The following is a 17,520-nucleotide window of genomic DNA, read 5'->3' as shown; positions in this document are numbered from 1 at the left end:
ACACCCCAGTAAGGCACCGCGACACCCCTTCGGGGACCCAGGGGCCATTTGGGGCACCAAATGACCTCTGTTCGCAAAACTGGCTGGCACACAGCTTTTTTCATTGTTCTTAACCCTTTGGTACATTTTCGCGCATTTCCGTGCCAGAAGGTTCGGGAGCAAAAAGTGGGCCCCTGGGCCTCGGGGGCCGTTTCGGCCATAAAACGAGCTCCGTTCCCAAAATCGTCTAGCACATGGCTTTTTTTAATAGTTTTTAACCCTTGGGTCCATTTTCGCAGTTTTTCATGATGGAATGTTCGTGCACAAAAATTGGGCCCCGTGGCCTTACCCCGCGACACCCCAGCAGTACTTAGTGACACCCTAGCCAAGCCATGCGACACCTCAGTAAGACACTGCGACAACCCTGCAGGGCCCCGGGGATCGTTTGGGAAACCATATGAGCTCCGTTCGCAAAACCATCTTGCACATTCCTTTTTTTCTTACTTCTTAACCCTTGGGTCCGTTTTCACACATTTTCGCACCGGAATGTTCGGGCACAAAAAGTGGGCCCCACGGCCCTGGGGGAAATTTGGGGTACCAAACGAGCTCCGTTCGCAAAACTGTCTGGCACATGCCTTTTTTTCATACTTCTTAACCCCTGGGTCCGTTTTTTCGCATATCCGTGCCGGAAGGTCCGAGAGCAAATAGTGGGCCCCACGGCCCCAGGGGCCGTTTGGGGCACCAAACAAGCTTCGTTCCCAACACCATCTAGCACACAACTTTTTATCATCATTCTTAACCTTGGGTCTGTTTGCACCTTTTCGTGACGGAAGGTTCGCGCACAAGAAACGGCCCCTTAGTGCAGCCCGCGGGGCCCCGGGGTCCGTATGGCGCACCAAACGAGCTTCGTTCGCTTAACCCTCTGGCACACACCTTTTTTTTTATCATTCTTAACCTTTGGGTCCGTTTTCGCGCTTTTACGTGACAGAAGGTTCGTACACAAAAATTGGACCCCTGGCCCTACCTCGCGACACCCCAGCAATGCCTAGTGACACCCTAGCCAAGCCATGCAACACCCCAGCGAAGCCATGCAACACCCCAACAAAGCCATGCGACACCCCAACAAGGCACTGCGACATCTCCGCAGGGCCCCGTGGCTCTGGGGGTCGTTTCAGGGCACAAAACGACCTCCCTTCACAAAACTGTCTGGCACACGACTTTTTTCATACTTCTTAACCCTTGGGTCCGTTTTTGCGCATTTCCGTGTCGGAAGGTCCGGAAGCAAAAAGTGGGCACGACGACCCCAGGGGTCGTTTCGGGCACTAAACGAGCTTCGTTCCCAAAACCATCTGGCACAGGACTTTTTTCATCGTTCTTAACCCCTAGGTCCATTTTCGCGCTTTTTCTTGATGGAAGGTTCGCACACAAAAATAAGGTCCCGTGTCCCTACCCCGCAACAACCTAGCAGTGCCTAGCGACACCCCAGCCAAGCCATGCAACACCCCAGCTGTAAGACCCTAAACTAAATCTAATGTGGGAGGTTAAATAGAGAAGAAAAATCCTAATTAAGGATATTGGAGCAAAGGGAGAAAAACCATCAAAATTATCGAAAAAGGTGACCAAAAGTCTAAACGCCTATGAAGGGCTTAAAACATGTTGGACGCAAGAAGGCATGGAGGATGGAAGCAAGAAAACTTGAAAAATGGCTAAGGGTTGCATACAACCAATGCAAAGGCATATATAAGCCATGCAGACACAGGTAGGAAGCATGCGTCGAGTGAGCATGCTAGGAAAGCAGCTGTGCGCCGAGGACAAGCGCATAGGCCGTGCGTGAAGCGCGCAACCCATGTGTCGATGGTGTATGCCGAGCACCCTACCTATGCGTCGAATGGGAAAGCGGGCAAGCCATCCTATGCATCGAAGTGCTGCCGAGTCTGCTGAGCAGCCATGTATCGATGCACTATGCCAAGCGCATGCCTATGCGGCGAGACACGCCCACGCGGCCTCCTATGCGGCCAAACGCGCAAGCACCTAGGCAGCACACCATGCGTCGATGGTCAGCACCATGCGTCCATGTTTAGTAGGTCCAGCAAGCACCACCTAGCAAGCCATGCATCGAGGGTGAGCAGCCATCCTATGCGTTGGTGATGGCCAACTCATGCATTGGCTAAGTGAGACTTTGATGAAGGAAGGGTGAGTTGTTATGAGTTAAGGATAAAGGATAAGGCTAATTAATGGAGAACTTCAAGAGAGGATGCCAATGGTATACAAGCATAAGTATTAAACAACTTTAGTAGAGAAATATGTGATGTATTTAAGTAATTTAGGTGGCAAAAGGAGGATCACATAAAACTGTAGTAGGAGGTGGCTAAAGTAGATTTCATGCAATTGAAGTCTTATCACCCCAAGTAGGAGGTTGGTGAAGGAGATTTCATGCAAAAAAGGAGATTTTGGCTGGCAAGCTGAAATGAGAACAACTCAAGGCTTGGTAGGCTGAGTGTTGGTAGCTCCAAAGTGAGACAAATGGGAGTTGAGTTGTCACCATGGGGTAAGTTTGAAATGTTTATAAATAGAGGAGTTGGGTAGGAGGAATTTATTCATACCATCACTTAAATTGTGTGTTAAGAGCATATTTAGAGAAATATACGCTTGCAAGTTGATTGGAGATCAAAAGAAACAAAGGTTGTGTTGGTGAAGCATTGAGTCAGCCAGACGCACAGCCAGCCCACACTCTACACGCCGCAGCGCTGCGTCCATCCACCCGTCCGCGTGCACCTCGCTCGACGCATCCTACATGCCAGCCTAGCACAGCTGCCTCCCCCGTACGACACATCACGCCTAACGCAACGCACGCCTAGACGCACCAGTCCCCTGTGCGGCACAGCACGCCCACTCTGCCTACTTCCTAATGCCCAGCTGCATACCACGGTCCAAATAACCTCTAAAGCTGTCTCTTATACACATCTAGATGTGTATAAGAGACAGGGGTTAAGTTATTGATTACTTCATCACTTTAGAAGTTCACGCCTCTATCCATAGTTTTCTTTTAATTTAAGGCGGATGCGAGGAAGAAGGTGTGCCAATAGATCGTTCCGATATGCTTGGGAAAGCACCGGAAGCTCCAAGACAGAGAGAGGGCCGATGCCTACGGAAGCGGGAACATTTGTAGATCAGAATAGAGATTCAGTGTAAAAAGCCTCGGTCAGCAAGGAATTGCTACCAGGTTCTCTACCTTCATTTTCCATTGTCATTTTGTACTCAACTCAGTTATAAGAATGGAATGTTTTTTTCTATATATGTTCACTCTCTGTTATTTATGCATGAGTAGCTAAATTAGTTAAATGGGTTGAGAAAGTAGTTAGCTAGCATAATGAGGGAATCTTTATCTTTGCTATTATCTTGTTTATGTATGCTTCATTTGTCTATTAGAGATACTCGGAAGGGTAGTCTAAAGACAGGATCTAGACTTAGAAAGGTCAGGTCAGAATCTAGGTTTGGAAAAACCCGATTAGAACACATAAATAGGAGATAGGCGCTTAGGAATGAGCACTATTTGTATTAACGCATCGCATGCATCTTAGCAATAAGGCATGATTGTATGCGGTCACCTTGCTTTCATGCATTTTACATCAATGCATAGGACAAGAGTAGAGACTTAGGGATAAGCTCTATGGACATGTTGCATTGAACACATGCGTCCTAGACTTAGGAGCATCGCATTTACATTGGGAAATGACTTGTTGTGCATGATTGTAACATGATCGCAAGGTTTGACACATTCCCGAGTAACGCTAGCTAAAAGACCTTCTCAACCCGTTCATTGCATACTTATTTACTTGGTTACCAAAAGATTTTCATAAATATTACCAACGTAACTATTTTTACAAGCCCCTGTGTTCGACCCTGGACTTACTAGGAAACTCGGGGGAATTTACACTTGAATTTCGCTGGGGAAACTTGAGTGCACAATGCAATCCGTCAACGCATATCATCCATATTTCCATTCAATAAATAATGCATCACACCCCAACCAAGCCACGCGACACCCCAGCAAGGCATTACGACACCCCCATAGGGCCCCAAGAGCCGTTTTGGGCACGAAACGAACTCCATTCGCAAAATCGTCTGGCACACACCTTCTTTTCATACTTCTTAACCACTAGGTCTATTTTCGCGCATTTTCGTGCCGAAAGGTCTGGGAACAAAAAGTGGGCCCCATGGCCCCGGGGGTCGTTTGGGGAACCAAACGAGCTTCGTTCCCAAAACCGTTTAGCAGACAACATTTTATCATCATTCTTAACCCCTGGGTCTGTGTCACACCTCGCCCCAGACTACCCTCTTAGTACTGTCATACCTTAGGTACTTCTGTTCAGATACCTTCTCAAATGTCCTTCAGTATCGAGCTGCTAGGATACCTTATCTTAGGTATAGATTTCCTAAGTAAACACTATCCCAAAATCGTCTGGCACACAACTACCTACGTGCACGTGGCTATACTAAGTATCAACGATACCTTAGGTACTTCTGCTCACATACCTTCTCAAATGTCCTTCAGTATCGAGCTGCTAGGATACCTTCTCAAATGTCCTTCAGTATCAAGTGGGTTTGGTACCTTCTCAAACGTCCTTCAGTACCAAATTGGTTATATACCTTCTCAAATGTCCTTGGGTATCTAGTTGGGCAGATACCTCCTCAAATGTCCTTCGGTATCACGTTTTAAGTAAAACTAGCCATAAATGACTTTCTCTTTAAAGCATGTAAAGTATAACACATATAAAAACATGGCTTTAAAGATACTAACGCATGCTGGGTATATTTAACACATATAAATAGCATTTCAACAAACTTCCTACACATGCATGCGTTTAAAACATAACTCATGGTTTGCATGGAAATCACTTTGTAAAACTAGCTAGCATGAGAATAATCTTCTTTAAAACATGCTTTCTTTAAAACATTTTAAATCAAACATTTTAGTCAAATTGTTTAGTCAAACGTTTTAGTCAAATGTTTTAGTCACTCACCTCGATCGCTTAGGAACTTTTCACTCTAGAAGTTCCTTGTTTACCTCGGGCTCCCTTTTTCACCCCTAGAATCCAGATTCAATTTAACACTCGGATTACTCATAGTTCTAGGCCTTATTTGGAGATACTTCCTTCTACAAACATATTCTAAAATGTTTCAAGATTCTTGCCCTAAACTTTGAGGTCATAAATCTTCGTGATTTTGCGGAATCACAAAATCTTCAAGACTGGCCCAATCTTATTCGACATCCTGACCCTTCTGTCTTCATCTCAGTTTCCAGCCCAATCTCTTCGAGCTTCTTCTCTGGAAGCCCTACCCTGAAAACTAGACTATGAGAGCTTTTAGGTGGCTTTAAAATCGCTCCAAAATCACGAGTATTTTGGGAGAACTCCTCGTCCTAATTTGATGCTGTTTTCTAGACTTCACTGTCCAATGCGTCCTCTTTGAAGCTCTATGATCAACACATGGATTTTGCTCTCAACGCAAAGTTTACTCAACTTTCTCACTCTTTCTAATGTCTTTTTGAATTGTGGTCTGGAAAAGAAATCCTTGGCCCTATTTATAGGCATCCAAACACTCTCCAAATTCGACACCTCCTACTTGGCTGCATGTCCAAGTGTTTCCTCCTTACACCAACAACACAACTTTTGATCAACACAATCTAAGTGTCCTTCTCCTACGTAGCCAACGCAAGGGGGCTCAATTTGCATGTCCTCTAATGCAACCACCTCATTTTCTTAAGGCTTAAGGTTTCCTCCCAAGAAGATACATGTTTGATGGCGTCCTTTATGTAAGCTCATCTTACATATGCATCCACAACTCTTGAATGTTCAAGACATAGTGCCATCAATGCATAGCAAGCCAATTCACTTAGTTACCTCCTAACCATCACAAGAGCCAGCCACCACCAACGCATAGGATGGCCACTCGTCTTTGACGCATGGCTCATTAGGTATCATCGCAAGGCTCGCTCGTCATGGGCGCATGTCGCTTGGCATAGGCGCTGGCCACCGATGCGTGGGCGTGTTGCATAGGCACTGGCTATCGCTCAAAGGGCTTGCTCTACCGCATGGGTGCTTGGCAGGGCGCTCAACGCATTGATGCTCGAAAAGGTGCTAGACGCATGGCTGGGTGCTTGATGCATGGCCGCTCAGCAGGGCACTCGACGCATTGATGCTCGGCAGGGCGCTAGACGCATGGTTGGGTGCTTGATGCAAGGCTGCTCAGTAGAGCGTTTGACGCATAGGCTGGGCGCTTGGCAGAGGCGCTCGACGCATGGGCTGGGGCACTTGGCATGGCAGCTCAACGCATGGGCAGGGGCGCTTGGCATGGCTGCTTGACGCATGGGCGCTTTGCATCAATGCATGCTACCCTTCCAACGCATCACTTCACTTCCTTCAGCCACATTGGTCCTTTCCAATGCATCTATCCCATGGTTTTATACTTATCCAAAATTCCAAGTTTTTCCCTAATAGTCAAGTTTCCAAATACACACTTTTCTTCCAATTTTTCACCCTTTTCTCTACCATTCCACACTAGTTTCCACATTAACCTACTCACCACACTAATCTCAGTAAGGAACATACTCAAGTAAAGAAATTAGGAACATCCTTGAAATTTCGCTACAAGTCCGTCAACTAAACAACTGTGGATACTTGTTTCTTATTTGCTCTTCGGCTTCCCACGTTGTTTCTTCCGTGCTATGGTTTCGCCATAGTACCTTTACCAATGGGATTGTCTTATTCCTTAAGACCTGTTATTTTTTATCAAGGATCTCCACTGGTTCTTCTTTATAAGACAAATTTTCTTTTAACTATACTGGTTGCTCAGGCAATACATGGGTAGGATCTCGCACATACTTTCTAAGCATTTCCACATGAAACACATCATGAATACGAGATAACTCTGGAGGTAAATCCAATCTATATGCCATTGGGCCAACTCTTTCTATTATCTCGTAAGGTCCAATATTTCTTGGGCTTAATTTCCCTTTCTGCCAAACCTGAGTATTCCTTTCAATGGAGATAACTTAAGAAATACTTTGTCACCAACTTCAAATTCCGATTCTCTTCTCCGCTTATCAGCGTAACTCTTTTGCCTATCTCGAGCTATCTTAAGATTATCTCTTATAATCTTAATGCTATCTGATGTCTGTTGCACAAGTTCTGGACCTAGTAATTTTCTTTCACCAACTTCATTCCAACATATCGGAGTCCTGGTCTTCCGTATAGTGCCTCATACGGTGCTATTCTGATACTCAATGGTAGTTGTTGTTATACGCAAATTCGATCAACGACAGATGTGTATCCTAACTGCCTTTGAATTGCAATACACATGCTCTCAGCATGTCCTCTAATGTCTGAATTGTCCACTTAGATTGACCATCCGTCTGTGGATGAAAAGTGGTACTAAAATATAACTTGGTTCCCATAGCTTTCTACAACTAGGCCAAAACTTCGATGTAAATCTGGAGTGTCGATCCGATATAATTGAAACTGGAGCTCCAAATTGACTCACAACTCGGTCAACATACAGCTTAGCTAATTGGTCTAGGGTAAAAGTAACTTTAACAGGTAAAAACTTAGTTGTTTTTGTCAATCTATCCACGATTACCCATATATCATCATAGCTTGCTTGTGTTCTAGGTAATCCAAACAGGAAATCCATCGTAATATGCTCCCATTTTCACTCTGGTACTGGGAGTGGATTAAGTAATCTTACTGGCCTTTGTCTGTCCGGTTTAACTTGTTGACATATTAGACACCTGTCAACATACTCTGCTATTTCTCTTTTCATACCAGGCCACCAGTACGATCTCTTTAATGTTCTGTACATCTTCGTACTGCCTGGATGCATAGCATAGGCTGAACTATGTGCCTCTTCTAGAATGGCTTGTTTAAGTGCTATGTTATTAGGAACGCATACCCTACCTTCTTTTAATAGCACTTTGTCGGCTCTTAAATGGTAGTCCGTCCTTAATCCTTTACCTACTTCAGCTAACTTCTAAAGATCGGAATCCTTTAATTATTCACGTAGAATATCTTCTACGAGAGTAGGACAGACTTGAAATGATGCTAGTAACCCTTCTGTTTGACCAATTGATAATGCTACCCTAGCATTATACAACTCATGAATTAGTGTACCCTTCACTAAATTGATAATAGCTCTAGCTGATATGGTCTTTCGACTTAGAGCATCAGCTACCACATTTGGTTTACCTGGGTGATAATCAATTGTACAGTCATAATCTTTGATCAGCTCGTTCAATCTTCTCTGTCTCAAGTTCAGCTCTTTCTGATCAAAGATATACTTCACACTTTTATGATCCGTGAATATTTGACAACGCTCACCAAACAGGTAATGTCTCCACAACTTTAGAGCTAACACAACTGCTGCTAACTCTAAATCGTGTAGGGTAGTTACATTCATGCTTCTTTAACTGTCGAGAAGCATAAGCTACTATCTTTCCCTCCTGCATCAGCACACATCCTAACCCTTGTCGGGATGCATCACAATATAGCTCAAACTCTTTACCTGGTGTAGGTAGAGTTAATACTAGTGCTGACACTAACCTCTGTTTCAACACCTGAAAACTGCGCTTGCATTCTAGTGACCACTCAAACTTCACATATTTTCTGGAGGTTTGTCAACGGCAGAGCTATCTTAGAAAATCCCTCCTCGAATCTCCTATAATAACCTGCCAAACCCAAAAAACTGCGTACTTCGGTTACATTCAAGGGTCGTTCCCAGTTGACTATTGCTTCTATCTTTTAGGAATCTACAACCCCGTCAGCTGAGACTATATGCCCAAGGAATACGACTTGGTTTAACCAAAAATAACACTTACTAAATTTGGCATATAACTTATTTTCCCTTAGCATCTGCAACACCGTCTTCAAATGTTCTTTGTGCTTCTCTGTGCTACTAGAATACACTAGTATATCATCTATGAAAACTATCACAAACTGATACAGATAAAGATGAAATATCCTATTCATCAAGTCCATAAATACCGCAGGAGCATTTTTCAATCCAAATGGCATTACTAGGAACTCATAATATCTATACCTAGTTCTGAATGCAGTCTTTTGAACATCTGTGTCTTTCACCTTCAACTGGTGATAACCTGATCTCAAATCTATCTTAGAGAACATTGTGGCTCCCTTTAACTGATCGAAGAGATCATCTATATGAGGCAATGGGTACTTAATTGTCACCTTATTCAACTCTTTATAATCTATGCACAATCTAAGAGTACCGTTTTTCTTCTTAACAAACAAGACTGGTGCTCCCCAAGATGACACACTGGGTCTAATGTACCCCTTATCCAAAGTTCGTATAACTGAACTTTTAATTCCTTTAGTTCCGTTGGTGCTATCCTATATGGTGCTGTACTCGGAACTAACTCAATGGTAAACTCTATTTCCCTGTCAGGTGCTAAGCCTGATAACTCTTCAGGGAATATATCTAAGAATTCTTGTACTATAGGTACATCCTCAGGTCTCAGTTTCTTATTCTGTGAAACTGACACATAGGCTAAATAGGCTTCACAACCCTTACTTAGCAGCTTTCTAGCCTTTACTGCTGATATTAAACTTCCTGGAAGTATTCTTTTACTTCCTACCAGGGTTATCTCTTTTTCACCTTGTTTTCTAAACACTATTTCTCTCCTAAAACAATCCATGACCTAGCTGGGGACAATCTCTCTTGAAATGCCTCGCTTGTCCCCACTGGAAGCACACATTCCTATTTCAATAACATACTCATGTATGGGGCCTACCACAGTTTACACAAAGTGGTCTCCTTCCTGTACTAGCTACTGATTCGCTAGCACGACCCGATACTAATCTACCACTCGATCCAACTGCAGGTTTTGACCTCTTTCGACCTAAACCTTGTTGGCTCATGCCTCCAAAAATCCTCATACCCGACTGTCAAGAGAATAGAGGTCTCAAACTCTTATTTCTCGTTCCTCCAAGCGTCCTAAACTGTCCCCCATCTGGCTGGAGTATATCTTCCCTCGCTACACTCGCTCAACTCTAATAGTGGTATCAACTAACTGAGTGAAATTCACCCAATTAGATGTAGAGGTAACGGGTGTACGTATCTTTCTTCTTAGGCCATTCTCAAATCTTCTACACCTTTCCTTCTCTTCCACAATGATCGGAAGGGCATACTGAGATAACTCAGCAAATCTTTGCTCATACTCAGCAACCGTCATCACTCCCTGAATTAGCCTAAGGAACTCCTCCCTCTTCGCTTCTTTAAAAGCACTAGGGTAGTATTCATTCTTAAATACATGTCTAAACTCAGGCCAAGTCATAGTTTCTGAACTACTCCCTTTGGTCTCTATCACTTTCCACCACTTCTCAGCCCCTTTCTGCAGCAAGAATGCTGCTAACTTGACCTTACGGTCCTCAGGGCACCTCATAACCCTAAAAAATTTCTCGATCAAGTCCAACCAGACCTCAGCATCTACTGGATCTATGGCTCCATCGAACGTTGTGGCTCCTAAAGCTTTTAGCCTCTCGGTTGAATTTCTTTTCTAGATCAATCTGAATCGATCCTAGACTCACCACCAGTCTCTAGGCGATTCTATCAAACATTCGATCCTCCATCTGGGGATCTACACCTACCCGTGGGGTAGACGAGTCATTTGCAAAAGTCGCTTCCTACTCTACTGAGTCTCTAACTCTTTTCCCTTTTGGATCTAGGTCCCGTCTAGCTTCAGGACCTCCGCTGGTAGGTTCAACATTCCTCTCCTCAGTCAGCCTGCCACTTCTCCTCTGGATCTTTACCTAATTATTAAGTACACATGTTAGGGACTACTTATGGGACTTAATCTAAAGCATGAGCTCTCTGTTTCACCCAAAATCTTATGCTTTAATACTAAGCTAGTATAAACTAACTCTTTAACCTTCCCAGAAACTTATGCTTTGATACCAAGCTATCACACCCCGCCCCAGACTACACTCTTAGCCTAGGAAAGGGCGTGACTGCAATAGCTATCAACCGTTTTGCTGACACTTACTGCCTAATAACTCTTGTGGAATAACTCTGATACCAAGATATAACTCATATATAGAAGAATGTCTTTAGGATGAAAATTTATTAATTAAGAAACATGTTTAGAGTAATTACAACACTAGATTCACAAGTCCCAAAGCCCAAAAACCCTATTTCCTATATGAACAACTATAACATATGTATAATATTTACAGTAACCACCTAATAGACGGGTTACAATATCTTTATCCTTTAGTGGAAGAGCAGATGCAGAGCTATCTTCTGAGGATTTGACCGCTACCTAGGGGAAAGGAAAACATTTGAAAATAGGGTGAGCTTGCTAGCCCAGTGAGTGACGTAAGAAAGATAACTGATTCTCATGCAAAAGTCTCAATAAATAGTTTAAACTGAAATATAAACTTCTACAGTACCTTGCATTGCAGTATAAACATTTTCCAGGCATAAAGCATATAAAGCTGTTTTAATCATAAAACATTAAAACTGTTTCTCAGTTGAGAATAACCCCACTGTGGGTAAAAATAATCCCAACCCAACTGCTTCAAGAGAGAACCCTTTTGCTCAATCTCTGACTCTAACTATCTACGTGCATGTGGCCATACTAAGTACCATCATACCTCAGGTACTTCTATGCAGATACCTTCTCAAATGTCCTTCAGTATCGAGCTGCTAGGATACCTTCTCAAATTTTCTTTAGTATCAAGTGGGTTTGGTACCTTCTCAAACGTCCTTCAGTACCAAGTTGGTTAGATACCTTTTCAAATGTCCTTCGGTATCTAGTTGGGCGGATACCTTCTCAAATGTCCTTCGGTATCACGTTTTAAGTAAAACTAGCCATAAATGACTTTCTCTTTAAAGCATGTAAAGTATAACACATATAAAAGCATGGCTTTAAAGACACTAATGCATGCTGGGTATATTTAACACATATAAATAACTTTTCAAAAAACTTCCCATACATGCATGCGTTTAAAACATAACTCATGGTTTGCTTGGAAATCACTTTGTAAAACTAGCTGGAATGAGAATAATCTTCTTTAAAATATGCTTTCTTTAAAACATTGTAAATCAAAATTTTTAGTCAAATGTTTTAGTCACTCACCTCGATTGCTTAGGAACTTTTCACTCTAGAAGTTCCTTGTTTACCTCGGGCTCCCTTTTTCACCCCTAGAATCCAGATTCAATTTAACACTCGAATTACTCATAGTTCTAGGCCTTATTTCGAGATACTTCCTTCTACAAAAATATTCTAAAATGTCTCAGGAAGCTTACCCTAAATATTGAGCTCATAACTATTCGTGGTTTTTCCGGAATCACAAAATCTTCAAGACTAGCCCAAGCTTATCCGATAGCCTGACCCTTCTGTCTTCTTCTCAGTTTCCAAACCAATCACTTCGAGCTTCTTCTTTGACAGCCCTACCCTGAAAACTATACTTTTAGAGCTTTCAGGTGGCTTTAGAATCACTCCAAATGTACGAGTATTTTGGGAGAACTCCTCGTCCCAATTGATGCTATTTTCTAGACTTCACTGTCCAATGCGTCCTCTTTGAAGCTCTATGACCAACACATGGATTTTGTTGACGTCCTCTATGTTAGCTCATCTTTCATATGTATCCTTTATTTTCTTAAGGCTTAAGGTTTCCTCCCAAGAAGACATATGTTTGATGACATCCTCTATGTGAACTCATCTTTCATATGTGTCCACAACTCTTGGATGTTCAACGCATAGCAAGCCAATTCACTTAGTTACCTCCTAACCATCGCAAGAGCCAACCATCACCAACGCAGAGGATGTTCGGTCGTCATCGATGCATGCCTCACTAGGTATCATCACAAGGCTCACTCGACATGGGCACATGGCGCTTGGCATGGGCACTGGTCACCGACGTGTGGGCATGTTCATAGGCGCTGGCTATCGCTCGCAGGGATTGCTCAGACGCATGGGCGCTCAATGCATTGATGCTCGACAGGGCGCTTGACGCATGGTTGGGTGCTTGATGCATGGCCACTCGAAAGGGCATTCGACGCATAGGCTGAGCGTTTGGCATGGGCGCTCGACGCATGGGCTAGGGTGCTTGGCATGGCCGCTCAACGCATGGGTAGGGGTGCTTGGCATGTCCGCTTGACGCATGAGCACTTTGCATCGACGCATGCCACCTTTCCAATGCATCACTTCACTTCCTCTAGCCGCATTGGTCCCTTCCAGCACATCTATCCCATGGTTTTATACTTAGCCAAAATTCCAAGTTTTCCCCAAAAGTCAAGTTTCCAAATACACACTTTTCATCCAATTTTTCACCCTTTCCTCTACCATTCCACACTAGTTTCCACATTAACCTACTCACCACGCTAATTTCAGTACGGAACATACTCAAGTAGAGAAATTAGGATTCGGGGTTCACAGTCCGTTTTCACGTTTTTTTGTGACAGAAGGTTCACGCACAAAAAATGGCCCCTCGATGCAGCCCACGAGGCCCCGGGGGCCGTTTCGGGGCACTGAACGACTCCATTCGCAAAACCATTTGGCACACAGCTTTTTTCATAATTCTTAACCACTGGGTCCGTTTTTGTGCATTTTCGTTCCGGAAGGTCCAGGAGCAAAAAGTGGGCTGGGGGCCCCGGGGGCCGTTTCGAGCACCAAACGAGGTTCATTCCCAAAACCGTTTGGCACGCGGTTTTTTTTTCATTTTTCTTAACCACTGGGTCCATTTTCGAACTTTTTGGTGACAAAAGGTTCGTACACAAAAATTGGGCCCCGTGGCCCTGCCCCACGATACCCCAGCAGTGCCTAGCGACACCCCAGCCAAGCCATGCAACACCTCAACCAAGCCATGTGACACCCCAGCAAGGCACCGTGACACCTCCGCGGGTCCCGAGGGCCGTTTCGGGCACCAAACAAGCTCCATTCGGAAAATCATCTTGCACATGGCTTTTTTTCATACTTCTTAAACCCTGGGTCCGTTTTTGCGCATTTCTGTGCCAGAAGGTCTGGGAGCAAAAGTGGGCCCTAGGGCCAAGGGGCCGTTTCGAGCACCAAATGAGCTCCGTTCCCAAAATCGTCTGGCACGTCTTTTTTTCATCGTTCTTAACCCCTGGGTCAGTTTTCGCGCTTTTTCGTGACGGAAGGTTCGCACACAAAAATAAGGGCCCTCCCCGCGACACCCCAGCCAAGCCATGCAATACCCTAGCCTAGCCATGCTACACCCCAACCAAGCTATGCGACACCCCAGCAAGGCACCACGACACCCTCGCGGGGCCCCGGAGGCCCTTTTGGGCATCAAACGAGCTCTGTTTGAAAAATCGTCAGGCACATGCCTCTTTTTCATACTTATTAAAACCTGGGTCCGTTTTTCGCATTTCTATGCCGGAAGGTTCGGGAGCAAAAAGTTGGCTCATGACCCGGGGGCATATTTGGGGAACCAAACGAGCTCCGTTCCTAAAACCATCTGGCACATAAATTTTTATCATCATTCTTAACCCCTGGGTTCCTTTTTGCACTTTTTTGTGATGAAAGGTTCGTGCACAAAAAATGTCCCCCCGACATAGCCTGCGGGGCCTCGGGGGCCGTTTCGTACACCAAATGAGCTCCGTTCGTAAAACCGTTTGGCACATGACTTTTTTTTATCGCTCTTAACCCATGGGTCCATTTTTGCTCATTTTCGTGCCAGAAGGTCTGGGAGCAAAAAGTGGGCCCTAAGTTCCCGAGGGCCGTTTCGGGCACCAAACGAGCTCCATTCCCAACACCGTATGCCACACAACTTTTTTCATCATTCTTAACCCCTGGGTCCGTTTTTGCACTTTTTCGTGACGGAAGGTTCGCACACAAAAATAGGCCTCGTGGCCCTTCCCTGCGACACCCCAGATGTGCTTAGCAACACCCCAGCCAAGCCATGTAACACCCCAGCAAAGCCATGGAACAACCCAACCAAGCCATGCGACAACACGGCAAGGCACCACGACACCCCTGCGGGGCCCCGGGGGTCGTTTCGGGCACCAAACGAGCTCCGTTCGCAAAACCGTCTGGCACACGTCTTTTTTTTGTACTTCTCAACCACTAGGTCCGTTTTTGCACATTTTCGTGCCGGAAGGTCCGTGGTGCAGAAATATTGTGGGTCCCCACGGCCCGGGGGCCGTTTGGGGCACCAAACGAGTTCTGTTCCCAAAATCGTCTGGCACACATCTCTTTATCATCATTCTTAACCCCTGGGTCCGTTTTCGCGTTGTTTCGTGACAGAAGGTTCACGCACAAAAACCGACCCACCGACGCAACCTGCGGGGTCCCAGGGTCGTTTGGGAACTAAACGAGCTCCGGGTGCAAAACACGTCTGGCATACAACTTTTTTTCATCCTTCTTAACCCCTAGGTCCATTTTTGCGCATTTTCATGCCGAAATTTCCGGGAGAAAAAAAGTGGGCCCTGAGGCCCTAGGGGCCGTTTCGGGCACCAAACGAGCTCCGTTCCCAAAACTGTTGCCACACGATTTTTTTCATCATTCTTAACCCCTGGTCCGTTTTCACGCTTTTGCGTGACAGAAGGTTCGCACACAAAAATTGGGCCCCGTGGCGCCCACCCTACGACACCCTAGCTAAGACATGCCAACACGCCCAGCAAAGGCACCGCAACAGCCCCATGGGCCCTGGGGGCCGTTTTGGTACAAAACGAGCTCCTTCGAAAAACCATCTGGCATATGCCTTTTTTCATACTCTTAACCCCTGGGTCCATTTTTGCGCATTTCCGTGCCGGAAGGTCGGGGAGCAAAAGTGGGCACCACGGCCTCGGGGGCCGTTTCGGGCACCAAACAAGCTTTGTTTCCGAAAAACGTTTGGCACACAAATTTTAATCATCATTCTTAACCCCTGGGTCCATTTTTGCAGTTTTTTGTGATGGAAGATTCGCTTACAAATAAACGGCTCCCCCAGCGCAGAACGCGGAGCCCCGAGGGTCATTTGGGGCTCCAAACGAGCCAGTTCGCAAAAACCGTCTGGAATAGTATTTTTTTCATCGTTCTGAACCCTTGGGTCAATTTTTCTCGCATTTCCATGCCGAAAGTTTCAAGATTGCAAAAAGTGGGCCCCAGGGCCCTAGGGCCGTTTTCCGAGCACCAAACGAGCTCCGTTCCAAAACCGTTGTGGCACACGGCTTTTTTCATCGTTCTTAACCCCTGGGTCCATTTTTGCACTTTTTCGTGATAGAAGGTTCGCACACAAAAATTGGGCCCCATGGCCCTGCCCCGGAGCGACTCTCCCAGCAATACCTAGCGACACCCCAGCCAAGCCATGCAACACCTCATCCAAGCCATACGACTCCCCAGTAAGACACTGCGACACACATTGGGCCCTGGGGTCGTTTGAGGCACCAAACGAGTTCCGTTCAGAAAACCGTTTGGCACACACCTTTTTTTCATCATTCCTAACGCCTGGGTCTGTTTTCGCGCATTTCAGTGCAGGAAGGATCGGGAGCAAAAAGTGGGCCCCCATGGCCCTAGGCTCGTTTGGGGCACCAAACGTGCTCCGTTTGCAAAAACCGTTTTGCAGATTGCTTTCTATAATCATTCTTAACCCCTGGGTTTGTTTTCGCGCATTTCTGTGATTCAGAAAAATTGGGAGCAAAAAATGCCCCCCAGCGCAGCTTGCAGTGCCCCGAGAGCCATTTGGGGACGAGTTCGTTTCGTCAGTCTAGCGACTGCTTTCTGTTTATCGTCGTACTTCCCATTCTTTATTTACCTTTCAGTGCCGGAGTCGTTATATATGCTAGACTGCTTTCTTTGATGAACGGATTCGATCAGTCTTAACCCCTGGGTTCCTTTTTTGCCATTTTCGTGCCGGACGTTAGGGATGCCAAAAGTGGGCCTCGGGGGCCGTTTCGAGCACAAACGAGCTTCGTTCCCAAATCGTCTGGCACACGGCTTTGTGTTTATCGTTCTTAACCCCTGGGTCCGTTTTCACGCTTTTTCGTGATGGATGGTTCGCGCACAAAAATTGGGCCCTGGGCCCTTTCCCCGTGACATCTTAGCAGTTCCTAGCGACACCCCAACCAAGCCATGCAACACCCCAGCCAAGCCATGTAGAACCCCAGCAAGGCACCGTGACACTGCTGCGATCGTTTGGGCACCAAACGAGCTTCGTTCGCAAAACCGTCTAGCACACGCCTTATTTTCAACGTTCTTAACGTCTGGGTCCGTTTTGTTGCGCATTTCCATGTCGGAAGGGTGGAGAGCAAAAAGGTCAAACCCCACAGCCTCGGAGGTCGTTTGGGGCACCAAATGAGCTCTATGTGCTAAACCGTCTGGCACACGACTTTTTAATCATCATTATTAACCCCTAGGTTTCGTTCTCGCGCATTTCCGTGCTGGGGAAGTTAGGGAGCAAAAAATGGCCCCCCGGCGCAACCTACGGGGCCCCGAGGGCTGTTTCAGAGACCAAATGAGCTCCATTCTCAAAACCGTGTCTGGCACACGGATCTTTTTTACCCTCTTAACCCCTGGGTCGATTT

Source organism: Benincasa hispida, chromosome 11 (assembly GCF_009727055.1).
Source record: "Benincasa hispida cultivar B227 chromosome 11, ASM972705v1, whole genome shotgun sequence".
NCBI lineage: Eukaryota > Viridiplantae > Streptophyta > Magnoliopsida > Cucurbitales > Cucurbitaceae > Benincasa > Benincasa hispida.
Note: the sequence above shows the minus strand (reverse complement) of the source record.